The sequence below is a fragment of the Leptidea sinapis genome, chromosome 18, assembly GCF_905404315.1.
Source record: "Leptidea sinapis chromosome 18, ilLepSina1.1, whole genome shotgun sequence".
Taxonomy (NCBI): Eukaryota; Metazoa; Arthropoda; class Insecta; order Lepidoptera; family Pieridae; genus Leptidea; species Leptidea sinapis.
In genome coordinates this window covers 5,245,476-5,260,846 of record NC_066282.1, presented here as the reverse complement: position 1 = coordinate 5,260,846, position 15,371 = coordinate 5,245,476, and the positions used below count along the sequence as shown (strand labels likewise).

Below are 15,371 nucleotides of genomic sequence, written 5' to 3'. Positions count from 1 at the left end.
CTCATTCCACAGCTTTGTAGTACGAGGAAGAAATAAGGGTTAAAGTTTAAGGGTCTGACAGAGGATAAGTGTTGTGCACTCACAAGTAACAACGTCATATATCATCAACGCCGAGTCATAGTTTTTTTCTACATGTTTATATGTTTCGGTGTGACGGGTGCCCACTTAGCCTAGATTAGCCCATTAAGGTCCTCGAATGTCGAATACATTGGCGACCAAATAATTCTATGGTCAAAGATTGCTAATAATTTAAACTTTACTACAGATACTAAATACATTCATAGTTAGTGCGAGACGTCATAGAATAAAGATGGCCGGTAGAATTTGATAAATGCCCATCTTTTAAAAGCATCTGTGAGCATTATACATATTAATTTTATTTAAATTACGTCTTTTAGGTGCACTACAATATATAAATATGCACAGTTAATACTAATATTTAAAAAAACTCAATTTCTCTTTCTATAGCAATATTATATTAAAACAAGTACTGTAATAAAGTCCTTAAAATAAATAGGTTACCGTTGAGTTGCTAACGGTCGCTGGCTTTCCCTGTAGAAAAAAATATTCATTAAAATTACAAAACGTAGAACTTTTGAATGCTTATCTTAATATATATAAATTACGTGACACGTTGTTTGTCCGCGATGGACTCCTCAACTAATGAACGGATTGAAATGGGGATTACTTCATGGAGTGCAGTTTTGTCCAACTTGAGAGATAGGATAGTTTTTATTTCGGGCCTCAAGCCCATACTTATTTTTAATTTCAATATATTATGTTTTGTATGGACATATTTTCTATGAGGGAAGTTAATGACGCACGGTTTGACAGTTTCTCTGCGAAACAATTGCATTATAACAACAGGGAGCATTTTTTACGAAATAATTGTGGATGTTATGAAATATTATTGGAAAATTCCTATAAAACATTTTTTTTTATTATCTATAGAACAACGTCTGTCTGGGCAGCTAGTAAAGTATATTTTATCGACCGGCTACAATTGATATAATGCTCACATGTTGGATAGGCTTTATTTGGCTACAATTTAAATAAAGCCTACGTGTTGGTGGGGCAGTATTAGAACAATTTTGTGAGCAAGAAATATTCAGAAAAAACAATGAAAAAACATTTCAAACCGTTTAAGAGTGCGTATTCGTTTTTTAAAATAATTGTGTAAAATAAATGGGTTCATAAAATTTACTGAAAAAAAACAGTATATAGGTATTTATCAATACGTGTATTTACATAAAATAAATAAATATGTTATGTTTATATTCAAATACTGACAAGACCAAAGTTAAAGTCACTCGATTATGTTTTTATAATACTTATTGCTTTTTTTTAACATATGGCCATATTTTTATTGTTGGACTCGGTAGTACACTTACCTCCTTATTCATAATAGTCCGCAAACTTAAAGCATTGCAAATTCTCACTCTGTTTTCTTCTATTGACCTAAGTCAGAATGAGAAAAAACACTCCTAAGCGGCTGTTTAAAGTTAGCGGACCATTATGAATAAGGGGGTTAATAACTATATGTTCCGCTGGACAAACGCGTAAGTTCGTAGTAAAAGATCTCTCACGTCTATTTTTGTGTGAAACGCTACGAAAAAATTTGCCTTCTCTTTAAAAAACAGTCACTAAAAATAAAAATATATTTAGATATAATCCTCTAATGTTCTAACGTTCATGCGGCAACGGTCTATGAAATGGCATTCAGGAACACGGGAAGCCGACAGGGTATCGCTGTTGCAATTTTTTCCCAGGATTAGTGTGCTATCACCATATATCTAACAACTTCATCTACATGATCTACTTTACAAGCCACAACCTGAGAGTTGAACAAAGCATACAAGACTTTATAAACGATAGGTCACTCGAATGGTTGGCTCAGTTGGAAAGTTTTATTTGTATCACTATATGTCTTTCAAGTAACTGGGTGCCCTAATAAAGTTGCTACCGAGATTTAATATTATGTATATACATTTAACGGCAGTGCTACTTAGAATTTAGAAATTTGGGTTTTCAAGAATTCTGCTACAGTATTATAGCAGTGCTCTAGTGGGCAGTACATATATATCACTTAACATTACATTAGTATATTGACTTCTGTCTCGTATCGTCACTTTTTATTTATATATTTTACGCGTATCCCGCGTCCCTCGCTCTGTCCAGTCGCACACTACGAGCACAAGTCCGCAGTATGAGTCGGGAATTTATCGCAAACCTACTACACTCACCCTAATGAAGGACCTATGAATGGTCCTAAACTAGTCGGTACCAACACCGATAAACTGTGAGTTAAGCCAATTTAAATAAATAAAGTTAATAATGTCTCACAATAGTGTTAATAATTTAAAAGTATTACCAATTTTCGGGCTATCCATGCGACTGTGGTGTTCTCAAACCGAGGTCCCATCAGTGGATTCATTTGGCCGATATACACAGTCACCCAGCTGAAAAAAGACATCTTAAATTACACGAAAAGAAAATGGCTTTGCATCAATAAAATAATATTCAAAAGCTTAATAAGACGTGTTATAAGTAAATTAATTTTTGAAGTCCTAAAACATGTGCATTTAAGATTGATTATGCTCATCTTATGACATTAATTACATGAAAATGATTAATTTCCGTCTCATCAACGTTATTGCAACCTTGAATATAAATTAATTTTAAAAGATAGGTACTATCTAGCTAATGCAAATCTTAAAGATCATCTCTCTAAACACTTTTTTTATTTAATACCAGACGGTGCCCGCGAATCCACATATTTTGGTATATCATTTCATTCGCATAACAATTTCGTTTGCGAAGCAATTGGAATGAAATATACACTAACGGCCTTACAAATAAACTTGGTATAAGTTATACCTGAGAATAAACACCGAATATGCTAAATGTATACAAACAGAAATTTTGCTTATGATAGCTATATAGATGACGTTTATTCGGACGTATAACGTTTCCCGCGTTTATTTGCAAGGCTGCCTGAAAAATTCAGAATAAGTTCAGAATTATCATAGTATTGACAATGTTGTAAGGGATATTATAGTCAAAATTTTTCATATTCTTTGTTTATTCTCAGGTATATGTAAGATCGTAAATGTATTATGGCAAATGACGCATTCAAATCAGTTAAGCGTGGACAATCCCACAGACAAAGCGACAGATAAAAACAATAAGAACTATTTTTGGTCGCGCTTGTATTTTTTTTATATTTAATTGTAAATTGAAACCACGGCATGTTTACAGTTTTATTATTTGCATAAAAAAGTTATTTAAAGCAAAGTATACATGTTGCTTTTTGAAGTCCAGCTTTGAAGTGCTTAGTTATAGTACCAATTCTCACTTAAAACAACTACATTTGGAACTCTACAAATCTCGATGGACAAAAATTACAGTTACTAGTACTAGTACTTATTTTGTTCATATCATATATCTGTTAAAATATTTAAAACTTTCTCCGTTCTATAAAGTATTCTGAGTTATTGATTTCAAAAAGTACATTTTGACGTTGTTTGACAGTAAACAAGAATAATCGGTTTATTCATCAACTGTCAAGTTACCTACGATCGCCAGGATTCTTTGGTGTTAGATTAAACTCATATTCACCCTTTCCAAATAATAATACTAGTAACTAAAAGGCCGACAATATGTGTCTCAACCCCTCCATGGGCATACTCATGTTAATGGACATGGTTAAAGGAAAGGGCACGGGCTTGTCCATGGGAATGAGCAAGGGGTGTGTCACATGCCCATTTAGAAAGCAAACGTTGTGATATTAAATAGCCTCCTCCTTTTTGAAGTCGGTTAAAACAGAGAAGATAATTAATTGTTGGTTCCTTCTAAGTGTGAACTTAAAGATGTGATCAAAATATATGTGTTTTATGGATTAAAATTAAAATTAGACTACAAAATATAATTAAATCGACTTACAAGATATACATGCAGGCGACAGTGAGCATCAGGCTACATTGCACAATTCTAGAAAAAAAAACATTTCAATAAAACTCCAAGCTATGTTTAAGACATGGTATGTCTACCTACTTTGATACAATGCGTAGTTCTTGCAATCTAACTGCGAAGATGGCGAAAGGTTGGAAATAAATTATGTTGATTTTGAAGTGTCTAAATTCATCTATAATTAAATGCATCTACTAAAAAGTTTTTTATGTAAATTGAAAATACTATGACCAATATTTTACTCATCCTAAAAATTGAACAGCACTAGTTTTGTTCATCGAATTGACATATAACGAGCAAGGCAAGAGCAAGTAACAAGGCACATCACTAGTACGATAAGAATCATTTTCAGAAATTTTATTACTGAATTCAACATGTGTTGGTGTCATTGTATAATTGATCTTCTACCACTCTAGCACTGGAAGTGTCCCCAGAAGCTACCAGACCTGATTCCCATCCCAATATTGATATTACAGATTTCAGACTTGTTTTAATTGTGCGATAATTGTAAAATTTGGTTTTTAATCATTTTTGTTTCCGTCTATGATATTGCTTATCTAGTATTATGTATCCGCTTCGGAAGTTGCGAGATATTCCCAATACAAGTTTCCTAAGACAACTTACTGGGAATTCTCATCAACTAAAAATGTATATGTAATCTTTGAAATAAACGAAATTTAATTTAATTTAAAAATACCAATATCGCACCACACGTCACTGAATGGAATAACATCCTCACTATCTGGATGTGTGGCGTTCCTCAAGAGTCAAAGTGGTCAAATAGAAATATTCTCCCATGCACAGCCAAACTGTGGATCGAATTGCCTCGCGCAGTTCCAACTCGATAGCACATTGGTACCAAACGAAAAATCTTCCAAAAAGAACGGCAGAGCTCGTCTGTGTACCCATACGCTCGTTTACAGTCATATTATATAAAATAAGTATTGACATAAAACAAAATGTAGTTATTTAAAAAAAACTCTTTCACGAAATATTAAAAAACTATTTCTCAGGTCTTCAAAGGGAGCATGGAGCATTTACCAGTTGGAGGCTCCTTTGCACATGATGCCGGCTAGTTTATGGGTACCACAACGGCGCTAATTTTTGCCGTGAAGCAGTAATGTGTAAAAATTACTGTATTTCGGTCTGAGGGGCGCCGTAGCTAGTGAAATTACTAGGCAAATGAGACTTAACATCTTATGTCTCAAAGTGACGAGCGCAATTGTAGTGCCGTTAAGAATTATTGGGTTTTTGAAAAATTCTGAGTAGCACTGCATTGTAATGGGCAGGGCGTGTCAATTACCATCAGCTAAACATTCTTCTCGTCTCGTCCCTTTTTTTCATTAAAAAAAGTGACTTAGCACGATAATTTTTTTCAGGTTTTTATTTGTTCACTTACAGCCATCGACTTACAACATACTATCGTATAGATAAACAAAGCGTGTGAGAGGGAAGAACATCTCTAACATGAGATACAGAAAGATAGATAATATAAGCGAGTCTATTGTTACAGTAACCGATTTTCATTGACCAAGTCATAAACAGTCAGCCACGCCTGGCATTAGCTCTTTAGTAACTTGAATATCAAACTACAAGCTAAAATTGACAAATTATGGGCCTAAAGTAAGCCTATGCTAAAAGCAAAAAAATGTAAAATACTAAATTAAAAAAAAGTGCGTAAGTGCGAGTCAGACTCGCTCATGAAGGGTTCCGTAGCAGCAAAGAAAAGAATGTAAAAGTTCGTAGTAACTTTGATCGAAGTTTTAATAATAGTGTATTTTTTCCAATTAAGTTATTGATGATAATATTTATGACGTAGTAAAAAAAGCCCTTACTAGATCCCGTACAAACCAATTTGGGTTTGATTAAAAATAATTGAGTTTCAGTTTTAAATATGGGGAACCCTAAAATTTATTGTTTTTTTTTTTCTATTTTTGTGTGACAATCTTGATGCGGTTCACAAAATACATCTACTTACCAAGTTTGAACAGTACAGTTCTTATAGTTTGGAAAAAAGTGTCTGTGACTTATAGACGGACAGACAGACAGACATGACGAATCTGTAAAGGTCCCGTTTTTTACCATTTGTCTACGGAACCCTAAAAATAGGAGTTCACTGGTCGATTCGGTAACTATCTACTCGACTGACCACGTAACCCCGGTTCGATCCGGCGCCATGTACCAATATGCTCATTGCTCATTTTTTGAATTCAAATTCTCTTGTGATTCTTCTGGTGTTATAAGAGAGTAGGTGATCACTTACCACCAGTGATATGTATACTCGTTTGGCGTCTACTTACATAAAAAATAAAAACTTAAAGCCTACATATAATGTAAATAATCTAAATCTTACAAGATCGGAATATAATTCTCATCTTACCCCTTATTTGGTCCTTTTCTAACTAAAAGCGGCAGTATAATAAACAATGCTCCAAAAATGGCTGTCAAAACAAAGATCGGAGTGAGGTGCTGTTTAAATTGAGCCGGCGGTTCTGGAATTGGAGCTGGACTCGGTTCTGGAAGGGGTGCAGGTATGGGCTCTGGAGCTGGGTCTGCTGGTTCTGCCGGTGGCTCATCAGGATCTTGCAGCGCATATTCCTCCGCACCTCTCATGTATCGCGCATGCGCTGCTTCGAAATACTCTGGGTCAAGGTATGATGGACTTTCCATAGCACTCCTATCCTTGTATTCTGTACACCACAATATACTGATTGGTTACGTAAGTTAGGGACTCTTCATCTCAAGCTGATGGAAGCAATGCAATGTGATATGGGTCGTTTACTATTACAGTATTAATTTCAACCATAGAGTTATGATATGCTTAGGAATAGACATACAAAGTATGCAAGAGAAAAGAGCATCCCTAACGGAGATACAGCACAATAGAAATGGTAAGCGATTCTACTGTTAAAGTGCTTTCGCACTACGGCCAATCTGAATCCGATCCGTTTCCGTGAAAACTCGGGCAGAAGTAGTCGTCGAACTATTTCTAACGGTTGACGTAAAGAAATCGGATGACGGAAGCCGGATCTAGTGCGTGAACTACTATAGAAATAGTTCTACGACTACTTCGGACCGTGTTTTCACGGATACGGATCGGACGTAGTGCGTAAGCGCTCTTACAGTCCACCTATTGTCATAGGTACAATCTTTTTCGTGCAAATATAACCTTAACTGTTTTTATTATTTTAAAAAAATTGTTGGCAAATTGGGTCATAAATCAATGTTGTGGATAGTACGTTTATTTGACTCTCTAACTGTGCAGGAAACTTATACACACTTGCGAAGAAATTCAACGATTAAATCGGAAACTTGCACTGGGCCAAATCTAAGGGAGAAAGACACAAAGAACTATATTTTTAAATTCTGGCAACGCAACTATTGAACTTGGTGTTAAAGAAATCGTGGATGTCCATGGGCCTCACCACCTCCGATCACTTGAGCCTCTTCCTCGTTTACCTTCAATTATATAAAACAATATTACCTGGATTTTTACTGGACTTGTATCGCCTACGAGACATAGTTAGCTTTCTAAAACTAAACTATATTTATAAGCTTCTAAAGAATCAAGCTTTAGAGAAATTCTTGCATAAGATAAATTAGTCGTTTGATTTCTATCATTGTATGTAAAATTGTCAGAATTTCTTGAAAGGCCATAGAATATAAACGATATAACACATCAAAAAGGTTCTAAACAGGACTACTCTCAATGTACATTAAAATTACAAAATTGTAGGATGTTTATCTATTTTACTTTAGATCTAGAGAATAGAATGGTTATTATCTCTGTATGTTCATTATGATTTTATGAAAGCCAAGAATGAGAGAAAAATAGGTAAAACTCTAATGATCCCTGTACTTTTGCAAATCTGCTTCAAATAAGGATATTTTGTCAACATAGATGACCTGCATGCTCAATGGTGTTACAATGTCATCAATTAAATGTTGCACTATTCATTCCACTTTTGTCGTGTGTTGTTTCACACGAGAAAAGTGTAGAATCTGTAGAATCCTTCACTTGCTCAGGTTGCAAACTCGGCTTTCGCAAAAAGAATCTAACTTTGCTCTCTGTTGAACAAATAACTATTAACTATATCGTAAATAACTTTCTTAATGATACCACATATTGTGACGAATTTTATTTAAAAAAAGAAGGCCGCTGAGTTTCTTGTGCCCGTTTTCAGGTTTTAGGCGTGAATTTCCGAATGGGTGGTAGTATTTGACATTCAATAAATGATTCCATATCCTATTTTGATAAATATACCTAACTGTATTTAAATTTGATAGAAGGCCAGACACACGATAAAGTTTTTATGGAATTTATTTTTATGTGAAAAGTTCTTTCTGCATGACGAACATTTTATTGTGAGTTTGTGTGTGAGAACGCCGAGAAAGGCCGCCCTGCGTCATCTCCCGCGTGGCGATGACTTGACTCTTTAATGGCATCCTGCACTCGGGGACTTTCCAAATATGATCCCGAAGCCGGGTAAAGACACCGCACTAGTACAAAACTACCGGCCCATCAATCAGTCGAACAAATTCTAATTCTTCTGCTGTCACTCCTAAAACCCCACACCAAGCTCAGGGAAGAACAGTTTAGATTGCGCGCTGAACACAGCACCACGCTGCAGCTGTCCAGGGTACTCCACACCCTCACCGCTTGTCTCAACAAGAGAGAGAAAGCTGTTGCAGTATTCCTGGACATGGAGAAGGCGTTCGACCGTGTTTGGCATACTGTAACAAATATAAACACTAAAAAAAACTAAAACTAAAAAAAATGCAGAAGACGACAGAAGGGAGCAACCGCAAGCCACCCCAATGGGGTCATAGTAAGTCTCCACGGGCGGCGAAAGAAACTTGCTGCACGACGAGAAGTCCCGATCAGCATTCCCCCACTGAGAGAAGACCATGACGTGCGTTTAGTGAAAAGTTCAATGTGTATATACTATCCTTGTTGAATTGTGTTTTTATTTGATTCATATTATATTACTTAATTTTTTTTAGATAAATTGAAGTTAATAATTTAATTTTTTTTAAACATTATGAAATTTTAATACTAAATACTAAAACTTCCAAGTTTTCACATCTATCGGCACCTGTTTTAGAAATACGTAGTTTTTTAGGTACCCTATAACATAACAAATATTCGTTATATTTTAGCAAATGTATACAAAAACCTAACAAATTATATCAAAACCTTCCTCGAGAACCACTCTATCTATCGGTGAAAATAGCATGAAAATCGGTACAGTAGTTTTTGAGTTTATCGCGAACAGACAAACAGTTTTATAATATGTAGTGATTATAAACATCATAGTAATCATAATCATCAACGTCGAGCGTATCAGAAAAGTGTACCGATTTTTAGTACTGCCATACATCGATATAGAAGTTTCACTTAATAAACTTTAAATGACAGCGTTGTCAGTTGTCAGTCAGTACTGTGGCACTTAAAACAAAAACAACATGCCGCGCAACCAAAGACCGTGACGATTTGCTATAAAATTTCTCTCACACGTCAATAAAATTCCGATTTTAAGTTAAGACCTACAGATGAAGCGATCACAAAGCACTACGATTTGCCAAACAATCTAAATCACAGCGCAAGTAACATCTAGCAGTTTATCGAATGAAAAATCATCTATTGGAAAACACCCGGGGCAGTATTGTATCTCAATATCTCCGGAGATGCGGCCTGCGCGCGCGCTCCATAATGACTCAATTATCCGCTTAGAGGAGGCGTACCACAACAGTATGTCTTCATTAATGCAGCAGGATCGCTAACTATGGAACTGGATAGATTTATTGTTATCGTTATTGTAAGTGAAGCGCCGTGAGAAGTGGTAAAGGAATCTTTAAATTGTGGGTCGGAGGTTGGCCTCAGATACGAGGCTAATCGTAAATTAGTTTCTACGGGTCTAGGGTTACCTTTTACTAATTTGAAAAGTACTGACATAATCCTGTATATTCCGGACTTTTTAGTTGATCTCGCTTAGATTATGTTTCTTGTAAAGATTAAAGGCGTATTTGATATTCGTTAACTTGTAGTTTTATAACTACACTGGCCTGCAAAAGTATCACACTTTTCAAATTAATTTTTTTTCTTAACTATAGAAGGTAGAGATTTCAGATTAAAAACGTTTTGTTGCAAATTTTATAGGCTTTAATACTTAGAAACTAAAATTATACATTAGTAACATTTTTAACTTAAAAAAGATAAAACAATGAAAATAGACATTTTTAGTTTATTGTAAAAAAATTCAACTAAAATGTATTACATGTTATTTAATTTTTAATAACTGGTATGGTGGTAACCTCGAGCTCTGATTACAGCTTCGAGCCGGTTTGGCATACTGAACACTAGGTTTCGGAGCCGATGTTGGGGAATATTTTCCTATTCTTCTACCAGGGCCTGCTTTAGTGCCCTGAGGGTAGTAGGTGGTGGTCTGCGATTTCTGACTAGCCTCCCAAGCTCATCCCAGGCGTGTTCAATCGGATTGAGATCAGGACTTCTTGATGGCCAAGCCATCACGCTGATACCGACCTCCTGAATATACTCTTGTACGATATGAGCCGTGTGTGGCCGGGCATTATCATGCATCATCATCGATCCATCACCCATATTTGCTAAATACGGCCCTGCATACTCATTGAGAATCTCTTGAGCATATCTTTGCCTAGTGAGGGTGCCATTTTCTATGGCTACTAGCTCTGTGCGACCTTCTGAAGATATGGCAGCCCATACATGTACACTGCCTCCACCGTATTGGACTCTTTCTGAGATGCAGGCTTAACGGTATCGCTCACCAGGACGCCTGTAAACACTTCGCCTTCCATCAGAAGTGTAAAGGGAGAATCGAGACTCATCTGCAAACAAAATTCTTGATCATTCTTCTTCATCCCACTGCATGTGTTCACGGGCGTATCGCAGCCTCGCTACTCGATGCTGTCTCTCGAGTTTTGGGCCACTCGCTGGTCTTCGGGGTTTCAAATTTGCTTCAGCAAGTCTTCTTCTCACTGTACTGTCACTAATGTAGTCCCTCCGGGTCTGAAGTAGCTGTTGCTGGACTTCAACTGCATTTTGGTGGCGATTTCTTAACACAGTGGAAATAACATAACGATCTTCTCGGGCACTGGTACACCTGGGTCTGCCATTACAAGGTCTCCTCAGATGGTGTCCAGTCTCTTCGTACCTTCGCTTTAGCTTCTGGACCGTTCGTACCGTCACACCCACCATTCTTGCAGTGCGACGCATACTGATGCCTAGTTCCAGAAAAGCCATGATCCTAGCACATTCTTCAACTGAAAGAGGCATGATAAATAAATGTTATGTGCTTTTTAGCATAAATTTTTAAAACAAGACCCATCGATCTTGAAAAAAATTTAAAACAGAAAGAAAAATGTGAATGGTAAAATTGTAATTCGGAAACGTCCACTTTGAAAAAGGAATGGTTTTGTTTTTGAAGTTTTTTTTTCAGCCAATTCTTAAAAGAAGGTTACCGACGATAAAGTTTTTATGTACAAAATTAAATTCTCTTTGGAGTCCTTTTTATTTCGAAAGTATATCTTCAGAACTTAAAACGTTATCCCAATTTTAAAAGTGTGATACTTACTTTTGAAGGCCAGTGTATATTCCATCTAATTTAAAATAAATTCTGGTCAAGTTAGAAGAGCCGGAAAAATCCGGACTAGAGTCAACCCCGGACGTATCCGGATTAAACCGGTTGGATGGTATTAGTAAAGAAATGACCAGTACGTCTCTTATAGGCTGCAAGTCCTAAGTCACCTTTTAAAATACGCGACATGGTTCTAGGCGCTATCTTCATCTCCGGAGAAACATATTTTGCTTTCAGACAGCTTTTTTTTAAAGACCACCTTTATCGTACGAACACTACGAGCGCGGCCTGAACTTTTTCTGTCACAAGCAGAGCAGGTCTCATTGTACCTATTAAAATAGCCCGGTACACAAACATTTTACTAATACCAAGCGTATGGAGAGTTTTAAATATTGCATTTGGCTCCATACCTTCTTTGTGTAATGCAATCACAGCGATTCGGTTCTCTTTATCACCCCACTCCATTTATTAACATCGCAAAATATTGTACTTTTGGCGCCAAAATGAGAAAGCTCAATGAACAATCAAATAAAAACGACAGATTCCAAATTCAAATGTAATATTTTGTTTATTTTTTACATCGTCATTAAATCGGTTCGGTGGCTTAGGCGTGAAAGTGTAACAAACAAACTTACATTCACATTTATAATATTAGTTGGGATTATAGTGGATAGAAACACGACAAATTTTAATGTTATTGTTATAATATTTTCCTACATTTTAGTTCCTAACATTTACGGTCCAACGCCATTTTGCACGGTGTGTTTCATAGAGGAAGTATAGCTAATAATTTATAGGTATCGTGTCGTGATAGCCGCACTACTCCATTTTGTATCAAACCATAACAATCTCGTTTGATCGCTGCTCACCTCGGGGTCATGAATTGATTCTTATAGCCATTACTTTATATAGCCTGTGTTTTTAATACCTATAGCTTTCGTTTGTTTTAACTTTACTGTAAACAATGCTTTTTTTATCGAAATGGAGGACAAACGAGCGTAACGGTCTTGTACCGTCTCTTGCAACACCAGAGGAATCACAGGAGCGTTGCCGGCTTTTAAGAAAGCCTTATTAGGAGGTAACATTGGCTAAGGTCTATCTCAGAATAAAAAATTCTAAAACAGTATAACTTAAAATTATTGCTAAAGAGCACAACTGCATCTCTTTTGAATAATCGTGATTAATAAACCAAAAACAGGGGTTTCGCTTTCGACAATTTCTCCCTCCAAAAATTAAGAAATTGTAACGAAATTTTGGTAACTGAATGGGAAGGAAATATTCTGAGTCAGACTTTTTTAATTTCTTCTCTTATTGTATACTAGGCTACTGCTTGCAACCTATATGATAGAGACTTTATAAGCACTGTTTGAAGTACCTACTCTAAGTTACGCATTTACAAAAAAAGTGAAGTCTGGATCGTGTATGAAACTCTAAGCTGCATATGAAGTCCTGGTACGTGTTGCTAGGATGACACATGATTTCAACCGCCATGAAATACATTACTATCACCGCTACCACATTTATGTTCTCCTGGTGTCTTTGTAGTAATATGACGTACGAATATATTAAAGTATACTCGCGTCATACATAAAACAATCTCTTCTTCAACTATGATCGCCTGGTACCATAACAGTGTATAATGCTTCCTATCTCATTTTCTCCCATGTTAATTCTTATGAATTTATTGTCTGTCCCTTTTTACTCTCTCGCTTTTTCGTTTCATCGACTTTCAAATCACAACGAAGAGCTAAAGAAGTTTTCACTCCAAAAAATATAGACACAGATAATGGTGACATCGATTTGATTTGAATTTAATTTATATGAGTTATATAAGCCAAGAAGAAAAGTGGTGACAACGTCTGAATAGAAAAACGGATACTAATATTTCCTCTTAAGCCTTTTCAGTCTTAAAAAAATTAAGATTGACAATACTCTTGTAATTTCTCTAGTGTTTTGCGTTTGTTTCGGCAAGAAAAATATAGTAGTTCTGTAACATCTTAGTAAAGAATCCAAAACTTTGCTTTCCAAAAAAGTGTCCAAAAATATTAATTTTTATGTGATTGGCAAATGTTTTATTACTTACACATGTTTGAATTATTTCAGGCAGCGTATTTTTATAGCATTTAATGCTAGGTTAATGATAATTTCAACGAAACATGTGAATATTTTACTTAAGACTTAAATAATACCTACATTAGTAGGCAATAAACATTTTTTTATAAGAGTGATTTATGAATTATGAGCATATTATGTGAAAAGACAAGCGAGATGATGTAATTGTAAGTTATACCCCACTCTATTACAATACAGTACCGCTAAGAATACTTGATAAGCCCGAAATTCGGAGCAGCATCGCAATGGGGAAATGTTTGAAACATCTGTATTAAGGCTGCTTCGGAGATGGTTTCCTTGTTGAAATAAAAGGCATGAAAGGCATTAATTTTCTCAAAATTGATTCCTTGATAATTCTTTTTGATGTCATTTCTTATATACTAGATACTACTACCGCTTCAGAAACAAATGGCGCTCTGAGAGAGAAGAAGCGGCGCACGAAACTCACCCAGCATTCTTTTTTCGCGCTCTTTTCAATGAAAATATACAATATTGTACAGTCATTTCTATCGCTATAAAATAATCACAATCTAGTCCCAGGCTGTCCGATCATTTAAATATTCAGCTGTGGAGTAATAGGATTTACGACAGAGCCATTTTTTTATAAAACATTTAAATTTATTTATAGATAATGCCTGAACAGTGGCTGGGACTTATTATAAAAGTGTTTACATTTACCCTTAAAGCTATTATGTAGATATCTTATGAAGCCCATTTCTAGTGTATATAATAATGAAAATCACTATTAAGTGCAAAAAGGTGACGATTTTTGTGAACGTATATTAACTTTTCATAAATGTACTAACAATGAACAGTCATAATATTTATTTCTTTAAATTGTTCCATGAGAGACTGTCTATAACCAAGCTGATATATAGCACGAACAGCTCTCTTTTGCACAGAGCAAACACTATATCAATGTCAGCAGCATGATAGTAGTAGCATAAATATAAGTAGTACTTTAGTTGATTTCTTGTAGGTATTATTAGTATGTAAATTAGTAATGTACTTGTAGCCGATTGTGACTGTTTATAGATACGAGTAATTGTCTGTGGGTATAGAATTTAATTTTAAGCTTAAATTATATTTATTTTGTAAAAACTAACATTAGGCGTAGACTAAGATAATGCATTTAGGTCAAACCTCTGTGGTTTTTACAATGTGTATTATTTGTTCATATTTTGTAAATTATGTATAAATAAATAAAAAAGAATTGAGCTCGCAACTTTAGGACATGGGCTGATGTTTCATTAGCTCAAAGCCTCCTCGAAAAAGTTATAAGTTTAACTATAATGTTCTATGCCTAAGAATTTTTTTGTTATTTTTCAAAAATACATTCTAGGTACAATCCGTCAGCAAGATCAGGTCATGTCATCATCTCCTTCTCTACATTTTCATCTTAGCAATAGCATGTACTGGAGGGTTGCGTACCGTAGCTACTACGTAAGTCGGTATTAGGTAGGAGCCGATCTAATAGGACAGTATGATCTACCAAAATTGAATTATCAAAGTATGCTATTTATAGTTTTTTACCATTAGAAATGCGAACTCAATACTAATTTATTAAAAAAAACATGTTAGAGTTATTTACATGTTCAAAATGAAAATCATAGATTTAATATCTGTATGACACTTTTGTGACGTCACTATAGCAGAAACAATATACAGTTTTCA

General features: G+C 35.3%; 1 long non-coding RNA gene across 1 annotated transcript; it reads right to left on the bottom strand.

Annotated features, from left to right (window-relative positions):
- Positions 1-453: 453 nt before the first annotated feature.
- On the bottom strand, positions 454-7,585 carry LOC126969459 (uncharacterized). The gene is made up of 5 exons (XR_007730392.1): positions 7,454-7,585; positions 6,350-6,659; positions 3,943-3,990; positions 2,372-2,459; positions 454-552 (listed from the first exon to the last, which is right to left on the bottom strand). It is a non-coding gene; the product is annotated as an uncharacterized LOC126969459 (long non-coding RNA).
- Positions 7,586-15,371: the final 7,786 nt, after the last annotated feature.